Source organism: Podarcis bocagei (assembly GCF_964188305.1).
Source record: "Podarcis bocagei genome assembly, chromosome: 2".
Classification (NCBI taxonomy): Eukaryota; Metazoa; Chordata; class Lepidosauria; order Squamata; family Lacertidae; genus Podarcis; species Podarcis bocagei.
Window position 1 is genome coordinate 81,340,385 of NC_138126.1, and position 18,575 is coordinate 81,358,959.

General features: G+C 44.2%; 1 protein-coding gene across 1 annotated transcript in view; it reads right to left on the bottom strand.

Annotated features, from left to right (window-relative positions):
- STK10 (serine/threonine kinase 10) overlaps positions 1–18,575 on the bottom strand; it is a 66,890-nt gene that overhangs the window by 47,090 nt on the left and 1,225 nt on the right. The window lies entirely within an intron of this gene.

Consider the following 18,575-nt stretch of genomic DNA (forward strand, 5'->3'; position numbering starts at 1 on the left):
GAAAGAGAAAGGGAAAAAACACAACTGGTGAAATCTTTGGATAGTCCTGTATCACTTCCCAAACGGATCAGTCCAGGAGTAGTTTATTAGCGGGTGGGCAAAAAGCAGGTAATAAAGTACAGTGGTACCTCAGGTTACAGACACTTCAGGTTACAGACTCTGCTAACCCAGAAATAGTGCTTCAGGTTAAGAACTTTGCTTCAGGATGAGAATAGAAATCGTGCCCCGGCGGCGCAGAGGCAGCAGGAGGCTCCATTAGCTAAAGTGGTGCTTCAGGTTAAGAACAGTTCCAGGTTAAGAACGGACCTCCAGAACGAATTAAGTACTTAACCCGAGGTACCACTGTAATGATTATGGAAATGAGTTGTGCCAGTACCATGGAAATGTCTATTGTTTTTTGGGTTTTGTGGCACCATTAAATGTTTTACTAAATAGCGCCTTCTAGAACATTTTGTTGTGAAGTGGAGACACAAGTTGCCTGAAGAGCTTTAAATTGGCAGAGAAGAAAAAAGTGGCCATTGTGACTAAACCGGTTATCCAGTGGTATTTTGGACGACTTAAAACCTCTCTTACTAGTTTTAAAAAGGAGTTTTGCCTGACGGACACCAAAAAATGCCTCCATAGTGTTCCCCCACTGTTAAAAATAAAGGAGTGATTTATACAGAAGCCCTTTCTTTGCTTCATGCCTATTGTGAACAACCAGCCAGGAAAAATGCTGACATTCAGATTGGAAGATTAAGCACCTTCCCTTTCTCCCTCCCCTTCAGACAGCAAAACTCCCTCCAAAGGATTTTTTTAAAAAAAGAAATCAGCAATGTTCAAAGACCTAAAATCATACTGAGAACTCAGCAGGTGAGTGCCCGTGTGCCAGAAATATAAGCTGCCCAAAGCCAGCTGGATTATGAACCACAGCAGTTCCATTTTAAGAAAACAGTGCAAGCAGTCCAACATACGGTCAGCTTTCATATGAATGAATATTTAAATCTGAACTGATCTTCTAAAAACCAGTGTGTGTGTGTGCACTAGCTGCTAGCAGCACAAGACTGTAAAAGCAAGAGTGGCATCTCTTCCATGGTTGCAAGAGCGCCTACCACACTGAAGCAGCTTATTCCCTACTTATGTTGCTACAAGGTAATGTTGATAACTTTCGGTGATCCTGAGCACCTAAAGCAGTGTGTGTGTGTGTGTGTGTGTGTGTGTGTGTGTGTATGCGTCCTAAGTACCAGAGATGGAAAGCACACAGCCTTCTGTGTACAAGGATAAAAATAGAAGTAAATAAGCAAAATGTTCAGGATTAACAAGGCACTGCAGGGTGCACAAATAAGACTTACAGTGGTACCTCGCAAGACGAATGCCTCGCAAGACAAAAAACTCGCTAGACGAAAGGTTTTTCCGTTTTCGATTTGCCTCGCAAGACGAAATTTCCCTATGGGCTTGCTTCGCAAGACGAAAACGTCTCGCGGCTTTGTTTCCTTTGTCTAAAAACAAAGACATGTTTTGTTTATAAAGTTAATTTATTTTCCCTTCAATTTTTGAACTGCTCTTTACAGTATGTGTGACTTTAAAGAGAAGTTAATAAACTGTTGTTGTACCAAATTTGGCTTTGTTTGGACTTTTTTTGACTATAGGAACGCATTAATTGATTTTCAATGCATTCCTATGGGATTTCGTGATTCGCAAGACGAAAAATTCGCTAGACGACAAAAATTGCGGAATGAATTAATTTCGTATTGTGGGGCACCACTGTACTTAGTGATTCCTCCTCACAAGTATGTAAATATTCTTTGTCCTGGTAGAGCCAGGGAGCACTCTGTATCAAAGGAGAAATAAAACATCACAGAATGGCACAGGCTCATGGAACTGCATTGCCTCATAAAGATTGCATATCACAGGCTGTCGGAGAATCAGAGGTGGAAGGGATCTCAAGAGGCATGTTGTCCAACCACCTGTCACTGCAGAAAAGCCACTGCTATAGCATCCCTAGATGGATGGCTGATGGAACGATCGGAAGACTGCAATGTTGCATTCTTTCTTATGCTTCTGTTGATGCCAACGAAAATCACATTAGTCTTTTAAGGCCCCGGCCCCGCAGACTCACTCTTGTTCTAGGAACACTATCTTTAGTTCAGTTCGGAATTTGGTTGTTAGTTATGAGAGCCATCTGCAAGTATTTGCAGGGAGGAGACACCATAATCTGGTCCCAAGAGATCTTTATTGGTTGATAATTGGCTGCATTCTCCCTTTCAGAGATGCAAGCACACTCTTACTCCTTGCTTAGGGATTATTGTGGAGTGGCAAGGAATGGCTCTGCATTATCTAGACAAATGCATGGTGCCTCCTTTCCTTTTATGGACATGATGCACAATGACACTGTGGCTCACAATTGGTTATTGATCCATACTGCAAACATTGTGCATGTAGTAACAGTGGCAATAGTAGCTTCACTTCTTAGAAGGGCTGCTCCTCATGGTTCTGTTTTGTTTTTAATCACGATGGGTCTAAAATGACCATTTCCTTCTATTGCCATGAGTTTGGTTGTTCTAGGTCACATAGCATGTCTTAATAATAATAATAATAATAATAATTTATTTATATCCCGCCCTCCCTAGCCGAAGCCGGGCTCAGGGCGGCTAACAATTAATGTGTGGCAATCAGAATGTTGCTTTTTTGAGCTTTATAAAGTGTTACTTTGTTGTTCACAAGGCAATGGCGGATGCTTGTTTATCAATGGTCATATTTGTGAATTGTTTTATAGGTCACATTTACATGCTGCATTCCTTTGGGGGTGCAGCTGACTTTTTTAAAACCTGGAGATTCCCAGCCAAACTGATTGCTCTGAACATAACACTTGTCTTTCTGTAAATTACATTCCCATTTGGAAAAAAGGGTTCGGTCAAGTTCAGCAGTCAGCCACTGTGTTTCATTGAGAGTAAAGGAATGAAATGATGATCTCCTTCGGACTTTGGGCCAACAGCAGCTGCTGCCTTTCAGATCATCTCATCTGATTAATTCAAAGGAAGTCCACACATACTCCTGAAAATTTCAATTTACATTTTGGGCAGGGGGAATGATTTCAGGGCAAGGGAGCTTTTCTTGGAGTACATTCAGACACCCTCTACAACAAGTGTGCATTTATCAGGTTAAAAGGATTACAGTATTGGGTGTAAAGGTGCATAGCATTAGATAACATAGTCATGACTACAATGTTGCAGCCAAGCTGTTTTGCTTGTAGGGGACCACTTTTCAGAGTTTAAAGATTCAAAACCCTGAAGCACAGCCCTCTGTGGTACAAAGCAATGCATTCACCCAGAAGAATTGGGAAGACTAATGACCCCCCCCCCCAAAAAAGAGCCAGAGTGAAAAATAATATTTAGAAATAATTCACTGAACTGCAAACAATGCATGTGAATCTAAACATCAAGTTCTGCTGATTAAGAGGACACCGTTTAGGGTTTAGTCCTGGAGAGAAATGGCAGCTATTATCCTGCTATTCTCCTAGCACAAGAAAGGATACTGTGCTCATGAAATGATATTTTGGTGGTAGAGCATATGCGTCTGTTCAGTATACAAATAAGGAATAGAAACTGTCCATTTTTATTTTTATTTTGCTGGGTGGGTGTGTTGAGAAGATGAAGAAACTGCAATCCACCACTATGCCTCCGCCTCAAAATTGCCCAAGGTGAAAGCTTCTCTAGGTTCCAGTAAAGCAAGAAAGCATTTTGAAGAATGCAGAAGTACTGATACTAAATTGCACAAGGTTCCAGGTCAAAGATCAAAATAGATTCCCCCCCTGCAATTCAGAATCACCACAGAACATATTGTGGGGTTCAGAGAGTGGCAAATCCATTTAAAAGGTTTGTTTCTAAGATGGATTCCATGCCCCATGCCAAGCCAGAAATGCTCCTGTTCCAAGCAATGCTCCCACAGAGGCCTTGAAAGACCTTCTGTTAACACATGCAAGCAAAACAAGACGTGCCAGAGAAGTAATTGTTAAATGGGAGTGCCTATAGAACCAGCGACTCTGCAATGATGGAGGTTAGGGATCCTAACCAAAGCAAGCTGTCAATATGAAGCACCAAACCAAAGCAGTTTTCTTTGGAACGAACAAATCTTTGCACGCTACATGCCCCTGCTCACAATACATCAAGTAATTGATCCTTCAGATTATCACAGGAGGACACCAAGATGGTTAATGGCTTTCTGATTACCTCAGTGTGACCCTACAGCCAGATCATAAGATAGTTTGAAATTGGTGCCATGTTAGAGTATCCCAACAGTGAACATGTTTACCTTGCAGTACATTACAGTACAGCAACCAGTAACCAAGAAGCCTCAACATTCAACTGAATATATAGAGGGAAACACTTAAATTAGGTGATAACTTAAGAGGTAACTATTTATTTAAAATGCATGCCCCCATTTTTCACCACATTCTGGAATACACACCATTACTTTCCAAGGGATGGCTATGCTCATATATACCACTGCATGTAAACAATCCAGGAGAGGTGACTGACTTTGCCAGTATATACATAAAGAGATATAGGCACACATGCATACCAAACAAGATAGATGAGTTCAAAGCAAGGGTGCACATTCTTAATAATAACTCATTAGGGAGGTTTTAGAGAAGTGGTTTGGGAAGAGGTTATTAGATGAGAACAGGGAGTGGCATTTCCTCAGAGCATCCACAAAACAGAAGCTAAGCTGTGATCAGCATTGATTCAACAAGAATTTCATCTTCCAAAAAAAAAAAAAAAAAAAAAAAGAAAAAAAAAGTGGAAGAATAAAGTGCCATCTCTCAAACTTTTACTCCTGTGCCATGTTGATAAATTCATTGGAAGTAATGGGTTCCAGCACATTTTATCTGTGTAGTCCAAATAATGGAGTAAGATCTTTAAAAATGCTAGTAACAATTACAGCACCACATAATGAAGTCAACCGCTGACAGCTCTGAAATGAATCATACTTACACGTGAATGAGCCAAAGAATGTGCAAAGAATGTTCAGAGCCTGGAAAGGAGTTCAGAACTATAGGTAATAATTTACCTGCTGCCAAGAAGGGCAGTGAAGAACTTCAAAGGCATTCTAGTCAATCTGGGGGAACCTACAGCAGAGCCCTTCCGTGCCTTTCACCTCAGAATGCAGGGGAGAAGCCTATCACTGCATGCTCTGCAATGTCTGGGAGTGTTCACTGATTGGCTCCTCCACAGCATTCTAAGGTCAAAGTCACAAAAGAGATGTAACAAACTCCCTTATTGCAAAAAAGAGGAAGCAATGCTTCCAAAATGCCAGTTGCTGGAGACCCCAGGAGGCAAAGAATGCTCCTGTGCTCAGATCCCACAAGCATCAAGTTGGCACCTGTGAGATCAGGATACTGGACTAGATGGGCCATTGGTCTGATCCAGTATGCTGTTCTAATTTTGGATAAGGGTTGTCTCTCTCTCCAATGCGTTGTCTGAAGGGAGTTTTGTAGCATGAGGAACATTAAAGCTGCAATCCTACGTACATTAGCCTAGGCATATGCTCACGGGTAGTGAGGGAAGAGCCTAGCGACGTCTCAGCTTGGATGACATGCTAAGTCAAACCTTGGCTTATCTCAGAGTGACACAGCAGTAGAACGGAGCCGGGAGAAGCAAAGGGTTACAAGCATTGCTCAGGGAGCACACATGTTCTCTCTAAGCCATAGTTTGGGCTCACCATGTTGTGTGCACCGACTTGGAGAAGTGGCACAAGGCTGTATGGTGACAGGTAGCGAGAATGCTTAGTTTGTTTTTAATGCAATCCATTCTAGAACAGAGGAAGGGAAAGAGGAATTGTGTACAGGAGTGAACTGCCATGTAAACGTTCGGAGACTTGCGCTTCAACATGCATCCTTCAGCATGCAAAACATGTGTTCTACTACTGAGCTGTGTCCCACTCCTCTTAGGAGGAAACCTGGCCTGTAGAAGGGTATGTGTGGGTGTGTGGTGGGTGTTTTGGGGTGTAGGGATGAGGAAGAATATTTGATCAAGAGGGTAATTTCCCCTACTTGCTAGATGTTTCCTAGCAACTCATTGCAACTGACTTCTTTGGAACCACATTGCTGAGCAGAGGGTTGCACGGCCAGCATGAGTCAGTATAAGGGAATGGGGTTTAGGCAGCCAATGCTACAGTGAGGTTATGTTTTTGTTTACTCTTTGTCAAACATGCCAGAAATGTGTCAGATTAAGTAGGTCCTTGTGGCAAGATTAGTTCTTCCACTTCTCTTCTTCCAATTATGAGAAATCTTCTCCATCACAGTTCTACTGTGAACTGGTAGTGCCCCCCTCCAAAAAGCAGGCCTTCTTCAATGGGTCCCAGGGTGGGAACCACGGCAGTGGAAAGCGGTCCTATTTACAAACACAATTCCAAATAAAACTTGGACAACAGTTCAGAGCTTCAGACACACTGCTATATGGGAACTTTCAGCCAGAAACCCTGACCTCTTCCCAATTTCAGTAATCCATCAACCACAGAGGTGAAGTGATGGGTATGCTTGCTGGCTGAAAGTGCATTTGAGCAAATATTTAGTATTCAGCTGCATATAGGAAAGGATAATTATCTAGTGGTTGTATGAAAGCAGTCACAATTTTACTGTCTCAAATAGAGTATAAGAAGATACTATACTGTTGCTCTGTAATCATGTAGCTTAAAAACCTGCTTTTATTTATACTGAGTTAGGTAGGTTTTTGTCACTCGGGTGGGGGAGACAGTAAAAGAGGTCAGGAAGAACTGGAGAAGACAACAGAGTGGAGAGATGGATATTGTTTGAATAAAAGTGGTGTCAGGGCTGCCTCAGGTCTCAGCTCACAAAAGACCAACGCCAGGTTCTTCTTATATACAAGGATGTTTATTGCAGTTCATTATTGCTTTCACAACCGAGGCGCGCAGCCCCGCGTCTCTTAGCCTAGACGTTTTAAGTCCCCTCTGAATCGGTCCCGCCCCTACACCAGCTTAAGAGGCTTGTGCTAGTCCACCTCTTCCTGTCTTTCCTTTTCCGCAGGGTCTTTCTGCCCCCCTGGGTCCCTTCCCTCCTGCTCTCTCCTGAAGCGGATTCCTCAGATGCCTGTTCCCCCCTCCTTCGTGCTTTGGGGCCAGGCTCCTCCTCCGGGCTCTCTCCATTTCCGCGCGCCTCCACATTTGAACTTGGCGCGCGTTCGCTACCCCTGACCTTCCTCTTGACACTTACACTACTCCCTGTACTACTCTCCGCCTCTTTCGGCAGGACATTCTGCCCCGATCTCCTTCCCCTGTCTCCTTCCTGCTCTGCTCCGTGTGTCACACTGGGAACTCCACTCTCTTCACTTCGTTCCTGCTGGGAAGCCGGCCCCGATCTCCCACTCCCACTCAGGGTTTCCCTGCTGCTTCCCTGCCCCTGGCATGTCCCCCCTGTGAACCCCCTTGGCCTGACTAGGGGCGCCCCCTTCTGGGAATCCTCCGATTCACTTGAGAGACTCATGGAAGACCTCAAGTCATTGTCCTCCTCTTCCTCACAGTCCTGGGATTCTTCCCCATCGCTCTCCGTCTCCCCCCTCACCTGTGCCTCTGTCCCTGAACCCCTGACAAGTGGTAATGGGTACATTTAAAAAACCATCAGGTGAAAATGACAGTACCAGATTTTCATTCCAACAGGTTTTTGCTGGCTATGTTTACCTTTACCTATTATTTCTGCCATTGTTTTCGTATTGTGATTTTGTTGTAAGTTGCCCTGAGAAGTACAGGCTATCAATTGGTCTTAATTTATGGAATGTCTGTGAAAACCTACTATGTGATGGAAGAACAAAGCTAATGACAGAAACTAAATGGAAAAAAGCAAGATAAGAGCTCTTTGAAGAAGGCATTGTAGCATAAAAACCAATACAAAAGAGAGAGGTTAAGAGGTTAAGAGTGTGGATTAACAGCGGTATTGAAAGCTGCAGATAACTCAATGAGTCTTCAGTTTTAAGCAGGCTGCTTTTAGGAAAACTTCTGGTCGGTGTGCTGGCAGGGGTTTGGATGGGACAGAGATGTCTCTTCACCCTGTCCTGCCTAGTTCTGCTGGAGGGAAGCTCCACCAGCAAGGGATGCCCTAATGTGCCTCCCCAACAGGGGGTGGGCAGCAGCTATTGCTGATGGCATGCCCACAGCTGGTGGCAAGCAGAAATGGCTGAAATGGGGTGTTTTGAGACTGATCTGTCCCTGCTGGAAGTTGGACTAGAGAAGGGTGGTTGTTTATTTGCCCTGTCCCCACCCACCCCTTCTGCCCTTGCCAGCACAAGTGGCTGAACTGTGGCAGTGTCTATGCTGCTCTATTAAGCACTAAATGCCAATAGTTTGGATTGCCACCAAAGTGCAGCTTTGGCTGAATGAATGGGATGAAAACCAAATTGAAGAGGGTTGAGGCGGGTGGGTGGGGGAGGGATATTGGAAAGTTAAAAAGTGCAGTGCATTTTCAGATATAGGTATTCACCCCACCCCACCCCCTGCCCATAAAAAGAGTCAATGGCTTTGTGGAAGGAGGTGGCATTTCAGGGCCTTCAGATAGAATGTCTGAAGCAGATTAGAACGTCAACATGGGCCACATAGGATTGCTACAAACATGAAGCTACATGAATAAAGCAAAAATTGGAAAGGCTGTGCTGAGTGGCACTATTATTTCTCTAGTCATTGTAGCTGGATGTTTCAGAAGCAGAGAATGCTAGCCATGGAACAAAGCACCTGTTATATGACACCATTTGTGTAAGAGCTTATCAGAATTGCTTTAAAGCTAACTAGGGCAAGTCAAAACACAGGAGATGCAAATACCTATCGCCTTGCCTGGAGACGACAGGGAGAACAGCCCACGAATTGACGACAATAAGTATTTCATCCACATTAACCTTACATAGCTGTTCAGCAAGCCCCAGGGTTTCTGTGTCTTATTGTGAAGGCCAGAAGGCCTCAAGTGGGCAAAAGAATAGGAATGAAGTTCAAGACAGAGCTATGCCATGCAAGAAAGACTCTGCTTAATTCAGTCAAACATTACCCTCTAAGAGTTTCAGGTCTCACATAATGCACGCAGGAATCCCTGGAATATTTGAAGCATCTCAGTGCCACCAGTGCTATGCTGGCATTTTCCTCTTGGAGAGTTTGCTGAAGCTTTACCACTAATGTCAGAAATCTCAATTTCTGCTCGCTTTCAAACGCAAGCCACTGCATTAAAAGGCCGAGATGTCCAGCAGTTACAGCAGAGGTCTGCAGTATGGAAATTAATGTCAAGGAACTACCACACACAGCCCTCTCTGTGAATCGGTTGAAAGCTCAGATGAGGAATGGAGGCAATAATCCCCACCTGCGAGATATTTGGACCACCTCACAATAGAGGTGGCTCTGATCCAAAGTGAAGCAGGCTGGCTCATGGGCTTTGGAGCTAATCGGGAGCCTTTAGAGCTCATTCACGTAATCAGGAAGAAAGTACCGTATTTTTTGCACCATAACACTCACTTTTTTCCTCCTAGAAAGTAAGGGGAAATGTCTGTGCGTGTTATGGAGGAAATGCCTACGGGTGGCATGCCTACAGATTTTCCTCCTCTAAAAACTTTGTGCGTGTTATGGTTGGGTGCGTGTTTTAGAGCGAAAAATACGGTAACTTATTTCACAACATAAAATATATATTCTTTAGTGGAAAATAGCACTGAACTGTAATTGTCACATACAGAATTTGCCAGGGATATATTTGTACTCGAAATCCAGGAAATGTAGCACTAGGGTAGGGTCAAAATAAATTTCATTCAGCTAGGAAATGACAACATTGCATCTGACAAAATGATTGGGTTGGGGGAGGGAGGAAGGAGAGATGGGGATTTGCAGTGTTCAGATCATTCGAGGAGGTGTAGGGAATTCCCCAGCCATTAGATTCTAAAAATAATCACCTCAAATGTTTGAATTATGGCACAATCCTAATCAACATGTGCAGAGGGGGCAACCAAGATAGCAAAGGTCTGAAATCCAAGCCTTATGAGGAACACTTGAGGGAGCTGGGTATGTTTAGCCCGGAGAGGACTGAGAGGTGATATGATAGCTATCTTCTAATATTCAAAGGGCTGCCATGTGCAGGGGTCAGCAAACGTTTTCAGCAGGGGGCCGGTCCGCTGTCCCTCAGACCTTGTGGGAGGCCGGACTATATTTGGGGTGTGTGTGAACAAATCCCTATGCCCCACAAATAACCCAGAGGTGCATTTTAAATAAAAGGACACATTCTACTCATGTAAAAACCACGCTGATTCCCCGACCATCCGCAGGCCAGATTGAGAAGGCGATTGTGCCGCATGGGCCCCAGGGCCTTAGGTTGCCTACCCATGGTCATGTGGAAGATGGAGTAAGCTTGTTTTCTCCTGCTCCAAAGGGTAAGACCCAAACCAATGGATTCACGTTAAAGAAAGGAGATTCCAATTAAACATTAGGAAGAACTTGCTGTAAGCAACAGTAAGAGCTGTTCAACATCGCAATGTGGTGGACTCTCCTTCATTGGAGATTTTTAATCACAGGTTGGATGGCCATCTATCAGAGATTCTTCAGCTGGGAATCCTGCACTGCAGGGGGTTGGACTAGATGACCCTTGGGGTACCTTCTGACACTAGAATTCTATGATCCTATATTTACTCAGAAGTCAGTCCTACTGAATTCACTGGGGCTTACTCCCAGGTTAGCACGGTTAGTATTGCAGCCTTAAAAAATGATGATTTTGCACTGAATGGAGGATAAGGGGAGAGACATTTTCAGCGTACTTAAGAAAATGGCTATTTGAAATGGAAAGCGGAGAATTGCTATAGTTAGGGTATATTGCAACACCAATAGAATAGAGAACTTTACAAAAAAAAAAACAAAAAAACCCAGACCACATTTTCAGCAGGAAGTTACTTCAGTACATTGTTTGCTGCAGAAACAGGCAGTGTCAAGAGGCCACACTAGCAAAACACATCCTGCCACAGTCGAGTTATCAGGGGCGTAGGTTTCTCATCAGTAGCCTCTGGAACACAGCGATAGCATTTCACAAGAGGCACAGATGCATCCCTGCTGTTTTAGCAAGGCGGGCAGCCCTGGTTTGGGGCACGCTCAAAAATGCAGATAAACTTTCCTGCTCCAGCATTTGCAGTTGTACAACAACATTCTAGCAAGCTGACCTTCAGCCTGCATGTGTAAAAAGTTTCTTTGGGCTATTTTGCTTCGAGCATCCACCACTGTGGTATAGGTCTGAGCATCATACAAGCTGGCCAAGCATTTCAAACGGCCCATCACACAATATACCTTTCCTTTGCCTGGTTCACAGCTAACAAAGCCCCACCTACATAACGCTGAGAGTCATGCTCAGCTTCTTGATGCCTCAGGGCATCTGTTTTTACTGTCTGAGGAAAGGAAGAACAAAATGTTGGCAGCAGCAAGGAGCGTCAATCCCTTCTGCTGGAGACCGATATACATATATACCAATGAGGGATGGGGCCACTGCCAAAAAATTGCACCTCCATGTCAGGTTCAACTCTTGTCTCTTGATGGGCAGTTCTTTGCACTCACAAGTGGCAGCTGTTTATGGGGAATTGTGGATGCGGTGGGGGTGGTAGGCACAGCACAATGGAGTCCTGACACAGGGCACAGAGCAAGATGTTAAGGAGGAACAGGAAGGAACTTGGCCATGGGCTGCCATTTTTAGTAGACAGAGATGGAAAGGACGTGCAGAGCATCTTGCAAACTTCAGAGACTCTCTAAATTACAAGGGATTACCTTCTCATACCTAGCAAGCTCAGATGTACAGAACTGCAAGATCCAGAGTCCTCTGCAGAGCTTCTAATTGCTTTGAATGGATTTTGGACTGGATCAACATAAACGCTAAGCAGACTTTGTTTCAGTAGTTAAGAGTCTTATGCTTTCCACTAAGTGTTGCACCTGCCAGTTACATGCCTTGTGCAAAATCTCTCCCAGTGTATCTGCTTCAACCAGTAACACCAATAGTTCCTTTGATTCCCGTGCATATATGCAAGTTAACCAAAAGGTCTGCTTTATTCTGTCTTTTAAAAAGCTTCAATGGTGTAGAAATAAAATTATTTTAAATGTTTTTTCTTTTCTTTTTAAGGGCATTGTGCTGACACGGTAACATCTGTTGCAGAAAACCAATCAAATTAGTATTGTTTTGCTGAGAGAGACACCCATTAAAATTAATCTACACTGCAAAGGTGCTCAGCAGTGAACCACCACACCACTGACTCCCCCTTAATTCCCTTCCCTTTTTTAAAAAAAACAAGCATTTCTTTTGTCCCAGTTTTCACAATTTGAGATGGGAGATGTGTTTTCTTATCAAGTTCCCCCTCAACATATGCATGGGTTGGGGAAGATGATGAAAGACAAAGTGAGAGGCAAGTTACACATTTTAAAGGCAGCTGATAAGCCTCATTTAAAAAGACAGGGCAATATATTTTTCCCATAAACTCATTGCATGCAACCCAAATTCCTCAATGTAAAACATTCAGAGTGCTTATTCGTCAGGAAGTTTTGCACCCAACAATTATTTTCTGTGCGTTGCTGGCAGACACAGGACATGATGACGAGGACATGATGAGGAATGCCTTGGGGACAGCCAAACTTAGCCTAATTAAATTTGTAATTAAACTGGGAAAACCGCAGTAATTACTGAGCCATTTGCTGGATGTCATAACATTATTCCAGATTTACTGGGATAATTGTTGTTCCAAGACACTGGCTGAGAGCTGTCTATGGCTTGGTACAATGGGTTGTCAGGGGGAACAAGAGCTTAGAGGCATCTGAGCCTCCTGCACCCTGCCTGGAAAGGATTGGACCCTCCTTGCTGCTCCTACTGAATCATCTGGAGGCAGTGCAAGACGGTCCAACAGGATAAGGAGCAAGGGTGGCAACCTTTGACCCTGAATATGTTGTTGGCACTCCCATCAGCCCTAGGCAGAACAGTCACTAGGTCAGAGTTGGTGAGAGTTGCAGCAGCCCAGCAATGCCTGGAGGACCATCCATTTCCCTCAGGGTTCTCAAGCCCACTTTACCCCCCCCCCCAGCATGGATCAGTCCATCTCAACCATAGTGTGTGGCATCCTATCCCTGTTGAGGAACTGATTTACACAATACACCTGCCCCTTCCTCTCCTGAGTTCAGATACATTTGTATAGTTCTTTTGCTCCATGGGGAATGGAGAAAGATGCTAGAGCTAGAATGCCCACTTGAAAGAAGGGGGACACTAATGGCAGCTCCTTTGTCTTCTTGTCCACTGTTCTCTGGAGAGCAGGAAAGTTACCCACCTGCACGCAGCCTGTGTTGTTGTTGTTATTATTATTAATTTCACAGCAGCTGCATCAACAAGTGACCTCAAGAGAGCGTGAGGGTTGCTAAAGACCACTTTCTGAACTACTGAGTGACCTTGGCCCAATCTCTGCCTTCCACTTGGTGTTTTAAAATGAACCAGGAAGTCCCTCTTCTGGCTGAGAGGAAGTCTCATGGAGAGGTATATAAACTGTATCTATAGTAAACATATGTGATGATAGGCACTTCTTAAAATACATTCCATTCCCCCTCCCCCAAGCTTTTCATTTTCATTTCATAACACAAGCAAGGGAGAGTATCCTTAACATGCCAACAAGATGTGAATAAATCACCCAGAACGGATGACCAAGAAGCCTCAAATTGCTTGACACAATCATGATTCACCTATGACACCACCGCCAATCATGCAGTCTTGGGTATACAGTACACCTTAATTTATTGAAAAACAAGTGCTATATGATGACTGCTGCGGGTGCGAATTACAGTCCAATCCTAAGCCCCACTGAAGCCAGCAGGAGTCACTCCTATGACTGTATGCTATGCATGTTCATAATAACAACTCTGTAAAATAGGGAGGATTATCTCTAAATTTGGAGGTGAGGCTGAGCAAAGGACAGTTTGCCCAATTCTTGGTTGAGGTGAGATCTGAAGCAAAGACTTTTCAATACAGGCTGGTTATTAATTCATAGAAAGCCAGTTCAGAGAAACTGAATGATACCTGAAGCTCTCTCGGCCACAGTTCAGTTTAGGGGACCGGTGCTGCTGCAGCTATCCACCACCCAGGCTGCATTAGTCCCACTATGAAATATATATGGTTTATATTACACAGCATTTAAACAAAATGGATGTTCTTATACAGCATGTTGCTAATATGCTATGTAGTTCAGTTTTCTTAGATTTAATCATCACTCTGTTGGGAGTCTTTTACGTACTCCTCACCCCGTCTCTCAATCAACTACTAAGAGAACTGCATGTACAAGAAGTCTGAGGTTCTGGACAAGGATTCCAAGCTGATAATCTGACAACAAAGCTGCCACCCTCGCCATGGCATTCGGAGGGCAGGGAAGGCCCAATCTGCCCTGTTTGTTCAGGCTCAAAGGTCTCTGGGCTGTGGCTCAGCACCAGTGACATCACCGGGCATACTCTGGAGCCTACGGGCACCCAAGCTTGCCATGCCCTCTTCCCATTCAGTTATACAAGAAGTGAGGTAGGGAAGTCTTCCATCTTATGTTACTTACAGCACAGTCCCATGCATGCTTACTCACAGAAGTAAGTCCAACTGTGTTCAGTGAGACGTATTTCCAAGCAAGTGTGCATAGGACTACATCTTAAATTTGTTTATCTTTGCACAATTAAATTCCCTTCCAACCCAAAATTTTTACAAGAAGCTACTCATACATCAAGGACTGCCCATGTCGGCAAGGGGGCATAATCTGGCCCTCCAAAATGCTTAAATTCCACTATTTCAATGGGAAAAACCACACTTTCCTGAGAGGTAAGCCCCGCTGAAAGCAGTGGGGCAACTTCTGAGTAAGCTTGCAGTGGCAATTGTGCTGCATCTCTCGCCCACTGGAGCTCTGCTTGACTTTGGCTGGATTTAAAAACAAGCAAACAGGAAAGGGGGCACAAAGAAGGAGTGAAAGGAGGTGGAGGAAATGGAAAAGTCTGATCAAGTACAAAGAAAGGAGTGGAAGCTGAGCTCATTCCCTGGGTTTTTGTTTGAACAATGAAGCCCTTGCCCAAAGAAAAAATCATGTTTAAAAGACCATGAAGAGAAATCATGCTTAAATGACCATGAAGTAAGGAGAAGAAATTCATGTTGGGTATGAATGGCACAATGATGGGGTTGAGGAGTGGTGCACTCAATCAGAATTATTCCAGGGAGGCAACTATGTCTGTTGGCTTAGCTGCAATCTAATGCCAATTTATAAGAAGCAAGCCCCACTGAACCAAAAGTACAAGATTGTGGTGTCTTAAAAGTTAAGCTTTTTTGGGCCAGAGCCCACAACTACTGGGGAGATGGACAGTCTTGGCAGGAGACATGCACGGAACAAAGGGAAGGGGGTCAGGGAGGCTGTTGGGGGGTTAGTTGTGATAATTCATGCAGGGAAATAACCAGAGCATGGCCTTTAGACACATTTGAAAAGATCCATTTAAATGGATGTTAATTTCCAAATAAATGCTTTTTAACAGTGAGCTACAGTATTCCCAGAGTGACACATTCCTCCAGCTGGTATCACAGACTGGGTACCTCTCCCATTCCCTGTTTCTTTCTCTTTTATTGATGAGTGCAGTGCTTCCCCCATCCTGTCTTTAAAAAACAAAACAAAAAACAGAACAGGGACAACTAGCTGAAAATAAAATTATCCACATCATAATGCCACCACCCAAATTTATGGTATGACTGCTTTGGAATACTGTGTACTGTCCTGATCATCTCACATCAAAAAAGATATTGCGGAGTTGGGAAATGTTCAGAAAAGGGCGACTGGGATAGAGCAACTCCCCTATGATAGGTGGGCATTTGCAGTGGTGGCTACCAACTTGGCTGGTTTTAAAGGAGGATTAGACAAATTGATGGAGGATATGGCTATCCAATGGCTACTAACCCCAAGCACTATGTTCTACCTTCACTGTTGGAGCCAGTATGCTTTTGAGTATCAGCTGCTGGAGAACAGGATACTGGACTAGATGGGACACTGGCCTGATCCAGCAGGTCTCATCTTACTTTCTGACTTGCAGCAGCATTTCAGTCTGAAAGTGGCAGCCTCTATCTCCATTGCTTCTGCTAAACACACAAGTTCATTGCTTTTCTGAATTGTAACAGGAAAGACGGTTTTTTACTCTTGTGGTTTGGATGGACACACTAATTCTTGCCTTCCAGAGTAGTGGGAACACACATGCATCACATGGTTTAAATAGTTTACCACAATGGATTCTTGACAGCCGTTATTGTGCGTAGCCAACAGAATTGTCAAAGAACCTAGACTGAAATGCAGTCAGATGAGCCATTATTAGCCCTCCTCAAGCCTAGTACCCTTGCATGCATATTGCTTAAGCCAGCTTTAGCCAAGCTTCTGCCCTCCAGGTGTTTTGGACTACAACTCACCTCAGCCCCAATTAACATGCTGGGTAGCAGGTTGGCTAAGTCTGCCTTGTGCAATTGTGGCAGTGTTATCTGTTGCAATTCGACAGTGGAATTTGCTGCCAAGGAGTGTGGTGGAGTCTCCTTCTTTGGAGGTCTTTAAGCAGAGGCTTGACAACCATATGTCAGGAGTGCTCTGATGGTGTTTCCTGCTTGGCAGGGGGTTGGACTCGATGGCCCTTGTGGTCTCTTCCAACTCTATCATTCTATGATTCTATGATTCTATGAACTGCTGAAGAACAGGTCAATTTTTTATTCTTACTTCCACAAAAAGGGAGCTGCGGTCCCTGCACTACACCAGCCATTTCAGCAATTTGTACTGCACTCACCAAGGGCAGGGATCCAAGCCAGTTCCCTTCATCTCTAAAGTCTAACGTATGGCCAGACTCCATTACTAGCCTCGCCTGACAGTACCACCTCTACTTGCCCAAGCCCCAATCAGGCTCTTGCTAACCTTGTTTCCCAGAAATCTGTCTTCAATCTAGCAGCATTCATATCCCCCCTGCAAATGAGCCCAGCTGGCCTCTCATTAGCTTCTAGTCACTATTACTAACAAGATTTGCCAAGTCAATCCAGGCTCCCCAAAAGGATTTGTCTAGTAAAGTTGAAGACAGCTCTAGATTCAACACCTGAAGGCGCTCAAATGGGGTAAGTGGGGGCGGGGGAGGAAAGAGGTCTGAACAAGAAGCTATTTTTATATATGTAAATATAAAGCACTAAGACCAACATCTGGAACAGCAAGCGATCTGTAGAGCATCTCCCTGACATTTTATAAATAAAGCTGCCCATTATCACGAATTGGACCCAATTAGCTGACTCACCTGAGAAAATCTATGTGGCAGAAAGGAGCCTTCCCCAACCTGGAGTTTTTCAGATGTTTTTGACTATAACTCATCCCCAACCTGGTGCCTTCTAGGCGTTACAAAATACAGCTGTTCTCAGCATGCTGACAACAGCTGTAGATCTTAAAACCTAGAGGGCGCCAGGTTGGGGAAGACTGATGAACAGTATTGTCAAAGCATCCATCTAGAAATCCCTACTAACAGGAACTTGATGTGCCTTGCTGAAACATACTGGGGCTGAGCTTCTAGGGTTCCTGCTCAGAGGAGCTTACAATCTAAGAGAGAGGTGTTGGATCGGAGGCAGGCAGAATAGAACGACAAAATGCAGGGCACCCCTCAATCTGCACTACCTCTTTAATCCAAGATTACTCCACATCTCCCCTGAAGGAACACACAGTCTATATGATTTACAGACTTCTGGCAAGACATGTGCTCCTGCAAGGGGGGGGGGCACCACATGGACATATAGAAAGAGGACACTTGATCCCCAAATCCATCCCCACCTGTTGCCATGAATGCCACTCTCATAAGAAGCAAGGATAAATTTAAAAAAATATTTTGCGGAATATTTTCTTTCATCCCCCATTGCCCAACACCATTCCTACATGAAACGAAACCCAGTAAGACTTTGCTACTAACCAAATGGAAGAAGGATTTAACCTCCTCTCAAGGCTTTGCAGGCTGCATAAATGTGACAGCAGCTATGGGAGGCTACTAGCTGTGATTGCTTTCCAGGGCCAGAGGCGGGATGCCTATGAATACCACTTGCTGGGGGAAATCGGCAAAACAGGGCAACTGAACTCATATCCTGTTCAGGCACGGGCCCTACCATTGGCCAGCTGTGTTTGGGTGCCATGGTGGGGCATCAAATTATTAAGTTATTTAGTTTAATATTTATTGTACTTTTACTGTTGGAGAAGAGGAGCTTTCTACCTTAAGTGCCAGAATAACTTGGCTGTGCTTTAGCACTTTAACTGGTTCAAGCAGCAAAGTATTTAGGGCCGGCTCTTGCAGCTTCTGGTTGGCCAGTGGCCTGGCCTATGCTGGACCAGAGAGAGGCCTTTGGGTGGATCTAGCAGGTCTCTGCCTATTTCTCCTTTCAATAATTAATGCCTTTCAATCGCTGAACTGTATTATTCACACTGGTAAGGAACAATATTTTTCTATCCAGGATGGCCATGTGTACAAGGAGTAAAGTTATCCAAACAAAATCCGTATGCACACAGCTGTGGAGTTTGCAGGATTCCTCAACCTACTAAAAAGCCGGGGGA